The sequence below is a fragment of the Zeugodacus cucurbitae genome, chromosome 6 (genome assembly GCF_028554725.1).
Source record: "Zeugodacus cucurbitae isolate PBARC_wt_2022May chromosome 6, idZeuCucr1.2, whole genome shotgun sequence".
Taxonomy (NCBI): Eukaryota; Metazoa; Arthropoda; class Insecta; order Diptera; family Tephritidae; genus Zeugodacus; species Zeugodacus cucurbitae.
In genome coordinates, this window is record NC_071671.1 from 10,370,757 (window position 1) to 10,384,344 (window position 13,588).

The 13,588-nt window shown below is 40.9% G+C and overlaps 1 protein-coding gene across 3 annotated transcripts in view; it reads right to left on the bottom strand.

The window, feature by feature from the left end:
- Nucleotides 1-13,588, bottom strand: part of LOC105210934 (protein charlatan) — a 45,422-nt gene that overhangs the window by 18,436 nt on the left and 13,398 nt on the right. Inside the window, exon 1 of one of the 3 annotated variants that reach the window (XM_011182144.3) lies at nucleotides 9,329-9,835. The exons of 1 other annotated variant lie outside the window; for it this stretch is intronic. The gene's annotated coding sequence lies outside the window, so the exon portion shown is untranslated. Of the gene's footprint in view, nucleotides 1-9,328; nucleotides 9,836-13,588 lie in introns of those variants that run through there. One more of the 3 variants, XM_054233241.1, reaches the window with a different exon arrangement.

Below are 13,588 nucleotides of genomic sequence, written 5' to 3' on the forward strand. Positions count from 1 at the left end.
GACTTTGCGCTAAGGTTGGGCCAACAGCAGCAGCACCGCAGTCAACACGCCGCGTTAAAAGAAATATAATTAAGAAAAAAATATATAACAGCTGAAGTCTAAAAGTCGCCTGAAAGTTGAAAACTTAAGAGCCAGCGAACAGTGTGTGGGTAGGTGGTAGTGTTGGACTAGCGAGGGAGATATGGGAGTGGAGCGGCGCAGCGCGTGCGACGCCATTAACGATGTCAAATGGTGCGTGTGTGGGCTGGTGGGTGAGTTTAGCCCGGTGAATTATGTGCGCGCGCTCACCCGATTGCCAATAAGCATGTGGGACAAAGTGAAAAACGCGAAGAGCCATAGACGCGAAGAGCAACGCAATAAGAAAACAAAAACACAATGAAATAAATATAAAGCTTTGCTGTGGCTTTTGTTTTCTTTGCGAAGTAAACCTACAGGTTTCTTTTCCAACCGACCAAATAGAATAGGCGACAGACAACAACATGCGTGCTACTAAGCGCCGCGCATAATGAGGTGGCTCGGATTATTAGTGGTGGCGCTGCTGATGATGCTGGCTGGCTGGCCTTAGCGCTTTTGTGCGTTTGTCCATCGCTTCGGTGGCATATGACGACGATATTTTGCAAATAACAACAATGCATACACATGAAATTATTGAGAAAATGTAAAAAATGGCACACAGCGCACCAACAAGTAATGCGGCTTTTGTGTGTGGTGTGCGCGCTACCTTTCCCTGCCATTCGAATCGGTCTTTTATTGGCTATTCGTTTCTTTCTTTTTTATGCTGTTTGTTGACTACTGTCATTTTAGGTATTTTCGTTGGCACAAAACGACGACAAACACACTTAGCGAGACCGCGCTGACGACCTCTTGTTCACACGCGTACGCAAGCAACGACGCGCACAGCAGCGCTATGGGCGGCAGGTGGTATTTTGGTCAGCTGAAAAATTAACTCGCCAACCGCATCCGCCTGCCTACCTGCCGGTCCACTAACGCGTAGATAAAAAAAGTAAAAATGTGTATAAAAAGAGATGAAGAAGCGCACACCTTGTGCGCCGCACCGCACCCGCGCGGGTTGTTGGGGTCGCGCAACAACGATGTGACTGCAGGCAGGCAAGCAGGCAAGGCGCGTCAAGGCAAGGTGCTGCTGATGATGATGGCGCAGCTGTTTTAGCGTGCTGCTATTTAAGTTAACGCACACGCGGTCCCCCCCCCAAACACGATGCCCACCACCACCACCAACACTTAACCAACAAATGATCGTAAGCGTTGAGCTTCATTAACATTATCATCGTCAGCGGTAAAGTCTTGACGCAGCGTCAGTAATGCCAACAATGTTTTAGCCGATTTTTGTCGCTGCTTAAATATGTTTGGTGTTGTTGTTGTTGTTTATATTTCGGTAATGGGTGGGTTGGTGATTTTTTGTACATTTAATTTACGATGCCGACGACAGTGGTGATGCTGTTGCTGATGATGCTGCTGCTGCTTTGCGTTTTTCACTTCGCACCGCACCCGTTTTTCATGCCATCGATCGTACATATATATAGATAGGTATGTATATGAACGCGCTTTGGCATGAAGACAAGACGACAAGACAAAAATTGAAAAGTAGTTTAACCGCTTTGATTGAACGCTAAGGCATTTTTTCACTCTTTTACGCCGGAATTCGTTTCTACAGCAGCGTTTTGAAGGCAATCGTGATGAAGATGGCATGCTGACCAAACCTACTAGAGCTATGACTGACAGCCAGATTGGCATGACAGTGTGCCGTCATTGCTGCTGCGACGACTGTGACTGCTGGTGGGCGGAAATTTGATGATTCAAGGGCGCGCATGCGCAGCACAACGAATTGTAGTTGTGAGGCATGACAGCGCTATATTTTGCTTATGTAAATTACAGCGCATTTATAGGTAGTTTTCATATGTATTCGCCGCTATGATATGAGCGCAAAGCATATGAGTAGAAGAGGCAATATTAAAACCGAAAGCGATTTCACCAACGCAACCAACAAATGGCGCGACAATGAGGCGCAAACGGCAAATGCAATGTGGTCCGTTCGCGCAGCAGAAAAATACTCAAAGCAAAAAGCAAAAAACGCGCAGACAGCAGGTGCAATCTGATGTGCGCGTTTCCTCCCCAAAACAGGACAGACAATTATTTTCCAACACAGAGTAACAGCAGCAGCACAGCCTCGAGCAGTCAGCACTTGCCGACTTGCACTTGCACGCACACTTTGCATTTGCACTTGGTTCAAATGCACTTAGTACCTCTGTATATATATTTATATGCGGCAGCAACCCCTGCTCCACAGCGCGCACCCAACGCGCTATTTGCACGCACGAACTGCATGATCCTTGCATCGTTTCGTGTGTTTGCCGTCATCCCCTTTTCTATGGAATTCATTCGATCCGCTTCGGCTACTCCTTAGCGGTCCTTAAAGACAAACGACAAGCAGACAAACTCATCAAGGCGCGCTGCAGCAAAGGACAACGCTTTCTTTCGACTCCATTGTTTCGCTACACAGTACTAGACGGCGTTATGTGCGTGTTGTTGCTTTTTTGCTGTGTCGCCTTGCCTTATTTACTGTTGCTTCCAGCGCAACACATGTTCCACCGTGAATTATAATCTTAATGATCTTCGTGTGTTTGCAGCATTTTTAGGGGTGACTTTACGCGGCTCTTTGTTATTGGTATTCGTTTTAAATTTTTTGAGTTTCTTTACTGCTTTACTGATCTGTTCTTTCAACATCTTAAAACCACCTTATATATGTATGTATTGTTCGTAAAATTGTTGTTATTACGATCATCCCCATTTCTCTTCCTTGAGATGATCATTTTTTGTTTTTCCTTGCTGTTTTTGAATATTATATTGTACAATTTTGGTGGAATTTTGCTATTCGCCCTTCATACTATAATTGCAAGCGTTACGGATATAAATCCCTAGATGAATATTTACAACAAAACTCAATAAAACTCATTACGCCCGTTAGACATGCTTTTGAGTAAAGATTGCTAATTAAAAAATATGAAAGAAACAATATAAAGTTTCCCAGTGTTTCCCCATGTTTCTTTCCAGCTGTTTCTAAACTGCAAGATCCCAGTTTTACGATCTTCATATATCAAAAGGCATTGTGAAACAGCTCTAAGAACGCCGATCATTCCTTTAAAATCTCTGAAGCTTGATTCCGAAAACTTCTTCGAATAAAATATGTAGCCTCTTCTGGTAAATGGAAGTTTTCTTCAGAGCCGGATCTCTTGTCCAGGGTCAATGTTTATTTCTGTAATGAATTTTATATTCTCTATTGTTTCAAATTCATATTCTCAGCACCTTAACTAATTTTCCTGTATTTGCAGCCTTGAGTAGACACATTTTAAATACGCAATTCAATAGGACCCGTAATTGAGTCAATACTGTCAATTTTATGGAATATCATTAGTATATCAGATAATAAAATATTATGAAGAAACTCCCAAAACAGCTAATTTTTCAATTTGCTTGAGATAAAGTAGCTCTGAATAATGAAATTGGCTTGAATTACGCGTTTTGTAAGAAATCATTTCCAGAAAGTGATTATTGCCATTTCCGCAGGGCTTCAGAGATCACCCAAAATATACAAAATAATTAAATGCACGCCAACGGAGTTGAAGAATGCCACAGACACACAAAACCGTCTAGCCATTTCGGTTTTTAAGAAGCAATTATCACCCAGCGCGCGGACTTCGTTGGAATACCACAAACGCGCTGAGCAAACACCCTTCAAGCGCGGATTCTTTTCTTTTGCGCTTCGAACGAAAGGTGCAATCAACGGCGTCTTTAGTGAGATAGAAAGCAAATAAGAGCAGGCAAGTAAGCAGGTAACCTTGCATGTCGAGAAGGTGCCTATGCGCCGCCACCGCCGCACACAAGCGTTACATATAAATATTTATTATTTTCTTATACATTGTTGTTGTTTTGGGTGAGTCTCACTGGCAAACTGCGTATTTGTTCGGCTTTTGTCTCACACACAAGCACTTATACGTACGAAACAAAAGGGACGCATCTGCCGTTTCGAAAAGACGGGGCTCAAAGCAAGCTGCTCACGCAAACTAGTAGGTGGATTGGTTGTTTGTGTCACTATTTTTTTCCACCCGAACCTTCGGACGCGTCGCCGACGACGTCACTCATCCGGCAATAATGCGGCCACAACCACCACACCACCTCGACCGTTGCGAGGTTTTGCTTTGCAGTCGACATTTAGCGCAATACATTGCTGTTGTTGTTGCTTTTATTTTTTTTATTAACTATGCTTTTTTGGGTTTATCAATTCGGAGAAGCCACCTACCTAACTAGCACGGCTATAGCAATCAACCCAACAGCGCGCATACACCTACAAGCGCATCAACAACAGCACACCACCGCCAACGCCAACGCTACCACCGCGCCTCAGATTTTCAACATTCAGGCACACACACACAGGCGCGCACTTGAAAAGAAGACGGATATGAACAAAGAATGAATATGGAAAAAAATTAATGCGTTGGGTTGTTGAAAATTGAGACCCACAAGCAAAAGTAAAAAAGCAACAAAAAACAACAACGACAAAGGAGAACGCGCGTTTGGGGAGTATGTATAGCAGCAGTGCGATACAACGAGGCGAGGTCGTTTGCTGACGCTCTTTGTTATTATAACTGGTGATGGTGATGCGATGGTGGTGCCGATCATCATCAACACCAACTTGCCAAGTAACAGATTGCGGGCGGCCGAACGGCCAAAAGAAGTGGAAAAAACGACGTGCACGACAAAGGCAGACCAAAAATATGACGACGACTGCGACAAACGCAGCAACAACAGCACAACAATTGTTGTTGTTGTGTGTTAAGATGAAGAAATATGGCTGGCAATTTACAAAAATCCCCGCATTAAGCACAGCAACAACAGCAACGGGCAGATGATGACAACCCAACCCAACTCTTGGCAAGTCAAGGCGCACCGAAGTACCAATACGCCAAGGCACCAAGGCAACTCAAATTCAACCCAACCCACATCAGACGCATTGACAGTCAGTCAAAGACGCTGATCACTCGACCGACCCGTGGGACGGAAGTCGACGCTGCGAGGCGGCGAAGAGCGACGGCAGACACAAGAGACGAGCAAACGTGTTTCAGCGCTTCGAAAAACGCAGGCAGGAAAGATTGGGCAGCCGGTGATCGCCGCGACGCTGGTGCGGGAGTTGGCAGCAGGGTTGTGCTTGTGTGCGGCTTACTACCGATTTCTTTTTCTTTTTATGCATATGCAGCAGTAATGGCACGGAAATTGATGAAAGAGAGAGCGCAAATTGGGGTGGAAGATCCGCATTATAGGCGAGTTTTTGCGCCTTTGTTTCTTTCACCAAAACAAAAAAGGGGTCCCGAATGCCTACGCATATGCGCCCAAAAGCGGACACTGCACAACAACAACCGCAAAAAGCAGCAACAGCAGGTAAAAAGGTGCAATGGCGCGACAGCTGCAGCGCTGGCAGGTAGCGCTAATTGTATTGGAGTTGAGTAGAGTAAAGTAGTGTAGCGCAGGGTAGGGCAGAGAGCAGAGTAGCGCTACCCTACAGGTCGGGTCGAAACAATTGGAATGTTTACAGTTCGTGACGAGTGTGAGGTGAACCCGATAACAGTGATGGTGGTGGTGGCTCACCGTAGTACCTCACATGCCACAACCTTTTGCACTGCAGCAGGAAATCCACACACACGCGGCCGTTAATGTACGAAAAATAACAATGATTTAGATTTATTTTTGACTGTTTAAACTTCGATGAGATAGCAATTTCGGCTGGCGCGCCAAATCCTTTGCGGGCGGGACCAGCCATGAAAATAACCCTCCAAATATTCACTTATTTGCGTTTGCATACTTTGTTGCATGCAACAAGCAGTGCGCATTGTGTGCTCGGGCAAGCAAAAAAAAAGTAAGCAGGTAGCTTGTAGCACTCGGCACTGTATCTAATTACGAGTATATATAGTTCATTGGCTGCGCTGTCATGCGGCCCCCACCCTAAATACGAGTATTCGTGCAACATGTGTTGTCGTTGGCGGCACATTCTGGCGAATGGGCACGGGAAGTGCGTAGTAATTGAATTTCTTTGTACACCGGACCGACCGGCACAGTTTGCCCGACAAAAGAGGGGTCGCCTATATGTAGATAAAGCAATTTTATACCCATATTCACGTAAATATGTATGCACAGGACATCCTGCGGCGACTTTCCCTCCATTTACCGCGTGAGAAAGCCTTCAGCATTTGCGGTGGTAGGTGCACGAAGCGCCGCCGTGTATTTGTGGGGTTTCTCTTCGTCGCCATCAGGATGCATGCAACAGTGTTGAAATATTAAACCAATTATGGTGATATCGTATAGCAACAGGTTAGCGCTAATGAGAAGGTAACTCAAAAAGAAATGCAGGTTGGGTTTTCGAAAGGGTTTCGATGAGATGGGATCGGTGGGGAGGAAAGTAGCATGATAGATCTTAAGGGTGGATATATGGAGACAAAAAAGTTAAACTGGATAGATTATAATCTAATTGCGTTAACTCTAGAGGCAGGTGCTTTGAAGTTCGTTCTAAACTTCGAAAAATCTTTTATTGACATTTTAGAGATCTTAACAATGAGTTTTGCCCATCCCAAGCTGACAATTTATGATTCCGACTGAAATGTGCGTATATTTTCACATTAGATGTGTCATATTTAAGGATCTTCTTTGAACTTCTTCTTTCGCTCAATTTAAACTGCAAGTGATTGTATCAAATCAGAAGTATCTTGGAGCTCATTGACACAACTACCGAACAATAGGTTAGGTTTTGTATTGTACCAACCCTTCGCAAACCTTAAAATCCCAAAATATTCTTTTGAAGAACTAGACAAAAACCCAAGGGGATACTTATGTAAAAAAAACGAAACGAAATGCGCGAAAGACACCCGAAAGAGCAACCCAAAAAATGAAAGCGCACCAAATTCCGATACACAACTAACGAGTCACAGACGCACACACAAGGAACACAGAATGTCAACAAAAAATTGGAAATTTCTCAAAACACACGCGCATATGTACGTATGTAACTAATGTGTAGGCATGTCTCCGGGACTGGGTTGGTTTTTTGACAAGCAGGCAAGCAGCCCGAGAGCCAGACAAGCCACACATCAGACGAACCAGCAAGCATTTCTGGGGTGGAAATGCAAAAGTAATAAAAAAATAAAAAAAAAATCAAAAAAGCAACAAACAAAACAACGATCGCAGTTTGGTAAGCTGACGCTGACGCAGCGTAGGCAGCTAGGAACGGCGAAAGTCGACGTCCAATGCGAGCGCTTGGTTAGCTGGTGGTGGCGGTGGTAATGGTATTATTCCGCATAGAAACTTAAGAAGGGCCTAGAAGGAGGAACACATGGAGAAGCAAACATTACAGACATGTGAATGGAGAGTTGAAGAGCAATATGGGTGGTAACTATAAGATGATACCAACGAGAACAAAACTATACGGATACATTGAAAGTATATTGGTGGTTAAACAGACAGATCAAACAGGACTATTGGGAAGACATGGTTGTTAGGTGCACACAAACATATGCACTTAAGGAAGCAGATGAAAGTAGGCGAAAGTCGGAAGGCAAAAAATATTTGTTGATTTGAAGTTCATAACGGTTGGTGTGCGAGAATGTGTGCATTGCTAAAGGTTGGGTAACGCGCCGTTAAAATAAAAATACATGCTGGATTCGTCCCAGATGTAGATAAGTAGATAGGCATGAACCAACCAGCGGGTGGTAAGTGTATTTCTATGAAGGCGGCAGGCGGCTCAACAGTTGGCGCAACATGTTGCTGTGGCCAATTGAGTTGAGACAGCGACGCAGGGAAAGATGGTGACTCAGATAGGCGAGCACAGTCGGACAGTTACTTGTAAGCAAACTTCTATTTCCACGCTAATATGAAATAATCGCCTAGGGCTGTAGGGTGGCTGAAATGCAAACTGCAATGCATTTATGCACATGCATTGGCAACCCTCCATTAAGGCGATAACTAAAAAGAGGGTACACTCCTATGCGCTGACTATGTAGACTTTGGACGACAACATTGCGATTTTTATGACCAAGCAACTATGCGCTGCCGTTGGGGAGGATTGGCAGTGACTCGATTGGGTATGAGTGTGTGTGTGTGCGCGCATATGTGGGTTGCAGCTGCACTTACACTAAACTGCACGTACACTAAATACAAACACACAAATACATTCAAACCAATGTGTATAGAATACCTTGTAGCGACGGTAGAGTGAGGCAGACGCAACAAGCAATTTCCGCCAAAGCGTTGGCGTTGGAGTAGTTATAGCGCATAAGAGGGAGAATACAAGCGGAAGAGGAGATGGAAAATATGCGCATTGCACGCAACCGGGCATAACTCTTGGCTACATGACACACACACACAAATACAAATAAATATTTGCTTGACTGTGCGGTGGTTGGGTTTGGGTTGACTGGTGCGCTCTGTTTAAAATGGGCAAACTGCCGACAGGTAGAAAATCGAGCAGCGTAGCAATTAACGAGACGTAAGTGAGGTGTTAAATATCGTAAATTTCGTATTTCTAAGAAACTAATGCGGTGAAAATTTCAAAGCAGTTTTGCTGCTGAAATTGTGTGAGAGGCTGTTGCCTGTGGAGTACCTGTGTAAAGTGGCCTTGAAATGCCAGCGCTAGGAACTAGGACATGATTTCAGCGGCTGAATTGACCTGTGTGTGTGTGTAAATGTGCTAATATTGACATTGACAACACACTACAGTGAAACCCGCTTATGTGAAACAAGTTTTCTTTTTAATTGAAATAAAATTTAAGTGATTCAAACGTTTTTATATTGAAGGAGAACAGTGCTAAAGCATTAAGTTCTTCTTCGAAAAAGTTTTGTAGCTTAAGCTTTAGAACCGGTGACGAAGCTTTTTTAGCATTTCACAATTTTTACTAAATTTTGACGAATTACGTACATATTTATGTTGAAATAACATTTATAAATAAAAAATACTATCAAAGTCTTCAGAACGCTTAATTTTTAGAATAAAATTTACAAAAAAGTCAAATAAAGCCCAAAATTATATTTTAAAGCGGTTTTATATGCATTAAATTCGCTGAAAATTTTTTAATTTAATTTTTTTTTATAAAAAGCTCGTCAAAGCTATGTATGTAAGTCACCTTTTGCATTTAATTAAAAAATAAATTAAAACTTATAAATAATATTATAACCAAACATTCACTAGCATCCAGCATAATTTTTAATAAAAATTTAAATAAGTTTAACTAAAAATATTTTTACAAAAATACAATTAATAAATCAAACATACCAGATTTCAAATAAAAAGTCAATAATCCTTTAACTGCTTACAAACACCAAATCTGCGTCATTTTATTGCAGACAAGCACTTAAGGGGGTGGTAGGACTAGCTATCAACCGAACTACCGTTCAATCTTTTTGTTTATCTGCCGCTTAACAAATGTACACTCGCACAAATAAATTTAAAATTCACTATTTAATTCAAAACTCGAATTTTCGTAAATTGTTTTCATTAATAACACACACTCTCACACAATGTTAGTTAAGCTTCACCTTTTTTACACACTTTTTAATTTATAGTTAAGTTAAAGCTTTTCACTTTTTTGATTTTTCTTTTTAAAAATATTATTTTTTGTTTAGGTTGTCACTTGTAGTAATTGTATGTGGAAATAACAAAAGATATAGCAAAGCTAGTGGAGCGACGCACTAAGCACATGCGAATTATTTTTTACCGCTTCACAGAAACACAACAACCGTTCACTTCAATAAATTCCGACAAACTGTGCAGGCGGTAGCGTGAGGCTGAGCGCCTACCCCAGCGCGATTGGCGTTGAAAACGAAAAACACACAAAACAGAAAGCAGAAAACGACAACGACAACGGGGCAGCGCCGAGTCGCCGTCGAGTGTCAACACATGCATTCATACACACACACACTTGCACGCGCACTCTTGTGCGGGTAGGCAGTCAGTCACAGAGCCAGCGGAGTCAGGCAGAGGCATTAAGAACCATTGTGCGCGCCAACGCCGCCGCCGCCGCCACCAACAACCCAGCAGGCTAACGCATTGCCGTCGCCACCAGCCACCTTACGCCGAATGATCGCACAAAGCGGAATCGGAAGAAAAACAACAAAATTGCAAGAGTAATAACAAAAGGTCGCCGCAGTTAGGTGCGACGCGGTTGGGTTGTATGGTGGTAGACTGCGACGGACTTTGTGTACAGCTACCTCCTACTCGCCTACCTAATTTTTGTATGTATGTTAACCGACTACAACAAAAATTACAAGAACATTAGCGGCTTCAACTTCAACCCACCCGCCTAAAGCGCAAAATAAAAAAAGCAGAATAGAAAAAAACAATCAATGTCTGACGCCGCACAGTGTGTGCGAAAGGAGAGAATTTCTAAAGAAATTAGTGCAATTAAAAGCTGAAGACGATGTAAATGTGCATATATAAAAAAATAACTTGACTTAAGAATCTATTTTCGGAAACCAAAATATTGTGATTTTCAAGAAACACTTAAGAGAAAAGTCAAAAATTTCGAAAAATATTGTCGAGTTGGAGGCTTTGACGTATTCTACTGTAGTTCTGAAATTTCCACCATTCTTTAAATTATTAATTTTTTACCAATTAATTAAATATTGACTACATTTGTCAATGTATTTCTCAAGAGAAATGTCGTTGGCAATAAAATAACACGATGAAAATGTAAAAGTAAGATGATCACAACTGCAGTGGATTGAACTTTTCATCGGTATCTGAGAATATTTTTAAATTGTGTTTAATAGAATTTTATCTTAAACACTTTGAGATTATAGACATTTTTAAGCTTTATTCAATGTGTCTTCATTGATGTATCGCTATATATTTTTTAATCATGTTTGGAAATTTAGAAATAGTGTACTCTTATACTAAAAGTCCTTATAGCGTTTTTAAATGTTGACAATACAGAATCTGTTATACACGGATTATATGTTTAACAGGCTGTAAGAATAAGGAACGAAGGTGATTTCGTGAAAGTGAAGTAACATTCCATTTATCAAATGTTCTATTGTGCAAAAGCTTGAGGAATTTAAATCTCAAATTTCTATAACTTCGAATGTTATATTCCATGTCTTTGTTAGATGATTTATGCAATCCATATGTGTAATATTATATTTTTTGTTTGCCTCCGTACAATATAGAAGGACTCTTTTAAAATTCTGCCTCTATAGTAAAATTTTAAATTTTATATTATGTCCTGACCAAAACGTTCGATTTATGGAAGGCAATTTGTATGAAAGTTGCTTTCTATGGTCACTTCAAGCATTCGAGTTAGGGAAGGAAATTTGGCTTCTAAACGCTATTGCCAATTCGTGTGTTCGAGTTATGGAGATCTTCGAGTTATAGAAGTTCCACCATAATACAAAATTAAAAATTTTACTATCGTGGCAGAATTTTAAAATAGTTCCTATATCGTATGCGAAAAAAATATTACACTTATGAATTGTATAAATCGTGTTATAAGGCATGAGAACCAAACAATAGCAAATTGCAGCAAACAAAATTAAACTTTATTCGAAGTAAATAACTAAAGAAACCTATGTATAATTCTATATTTGAAGTTTTCATTTGTTGATTTGTGTTAGGGAAGTTCAAGTGTATTTTTAGAAATTATTAATTTATATATGTTTGCTACAGAAATTTAAAGTACACTTAAGGGTCTTAAGAATAGAGAGTAGAATAGTCAAAAAATAGCCAGTTCAGCACGTAAAGCTTTAAACCCGGTTTTCTCGAGACTATAAAAATCAGGCCACGATGGTACTTGAACTCAATAGCACCTATTCTCCTGAAAATTAATTATAGCCTCACTGCGGCATTATGCGTTAAATCGAAACAAATATTTTTTCTTTAATAGGAATTTTGTTAATGTATGTTATCTTTGTTAATCATTTTCGCCATATTCGCGCCATTCGTGATCTCATTTTTTATTTCAGATAGCACAAGTTACGTTTTTAAACTACAGTGGAACTTCTCTAACTCGAATCACCATAATCCACCAAAAAACTTCGAGTTAGAGAGACTTCGATTTACAGAATTTCCATTAAAACATGAAATTTAAAAAAAATCTGCAAAATATAGATTTATACACATTTTTATTTATTTGCTTCGCATAACGTACATATGTACATAAAACTTTTTAAAATGTAATCTGCAATTTTGTTCGTTGCAGTTTGCTATTGTTTGGCTATTGATGTCTGTATCCCATGCCTTTGTTGCATGATTTATGCAAGCCATGATTATAATATCATATTTTTTGTTAGCCTCCAAACGATATGGAGAGACTCCTTTAAAATACTGCCTCGATAGTAAATTTTTAAATTTTGTATTATGCCCTGGTCGAAAAGTTCGATTTATGGAAAGAATTTTGTATGAGATTTGACTTCTATTGCCCATTCATGAGTTCGAGTCGTGGGGAACTTCGAGTTATGGAAGGAAATTTGTATGAAATTTGATTTCTAAACGCTATTGCCAATTTAAGTGTTCGAGTTATGGCGATCTTCGTCTTATTGAAGTTTGAGTTATGGAAGTTCCACTGTATTATCAAGTTTAGTAAAAATTAATTTATTCATTCATAGAGTTTAAAATATCAATAATTAAAATTTTCCATAATTCAACATTGCATGCACCACTGTGCGCTGCCATAATCAACAGTATCGGCGCCGGTACCAGCTGCTGAGTGGGTGAGCAGTAAAGAAGAGTGGCTTGTGAATATATGGGCGCGCAGGTCAGAGTGAGAGGGGAAAATAACAACAGCAACAGCGAAATATTTACACACAGCTATATATAACCATATGTATGTATCGGCATGCACATGTGGTCGAGTAGGGTGGGTTAACTGCATGGTCAACTGGCTGGCTGAGTGACTCTTGGCTGCTTCAATAATGCTGACTGCTGGTATGCCGGTGTATGTAAGTATGTACATATGTATTTTTGCCCCTTCGACACTATTTCTTGTCGTTGTTATTTGTCGTACCATGGCATGTCTCATCACCGCTAAAGCAACGCTGCCAAGTTGATCGGCAATCGGGCACAAATCACCGTGCACTGTGTGCCGTTGAGGGGTAGTGGTGCGGTACAGGTCAATTTGGTATACCAAAACGCCTGCTCAGGTTTTATGTGGGTTGCTTGTTTCTTGTTTCTTGTTGCTGTTGTTATTATTATTATTATTTTTTTAATTTTGCCGAAAGGCCATACCTTTAACTGATGATCATGGATTTCGCTTCGCTTTTCATTTTCGCTTCGAACCATGTTCGTTTTTAGCGCTTCAGATTGTTGAGATACATACATACACTTATGAGATGTGTTTGTTTGTATGTTTTGTAGTTCAGTCGTTCGGTGGCGTTGGTGGTTGCTCTATAATGCGCCTACGAATATTCATAGAAGGCAGATATTGTGATAAGTGAGATCGCGATTGGACTTAGAACATTGTACTATTGCTACCACCACCACTGCCGCCGGCAGCGTTAGTTGCAGCGAAGCGCGACGACTAACTGAGATTCATATACATAG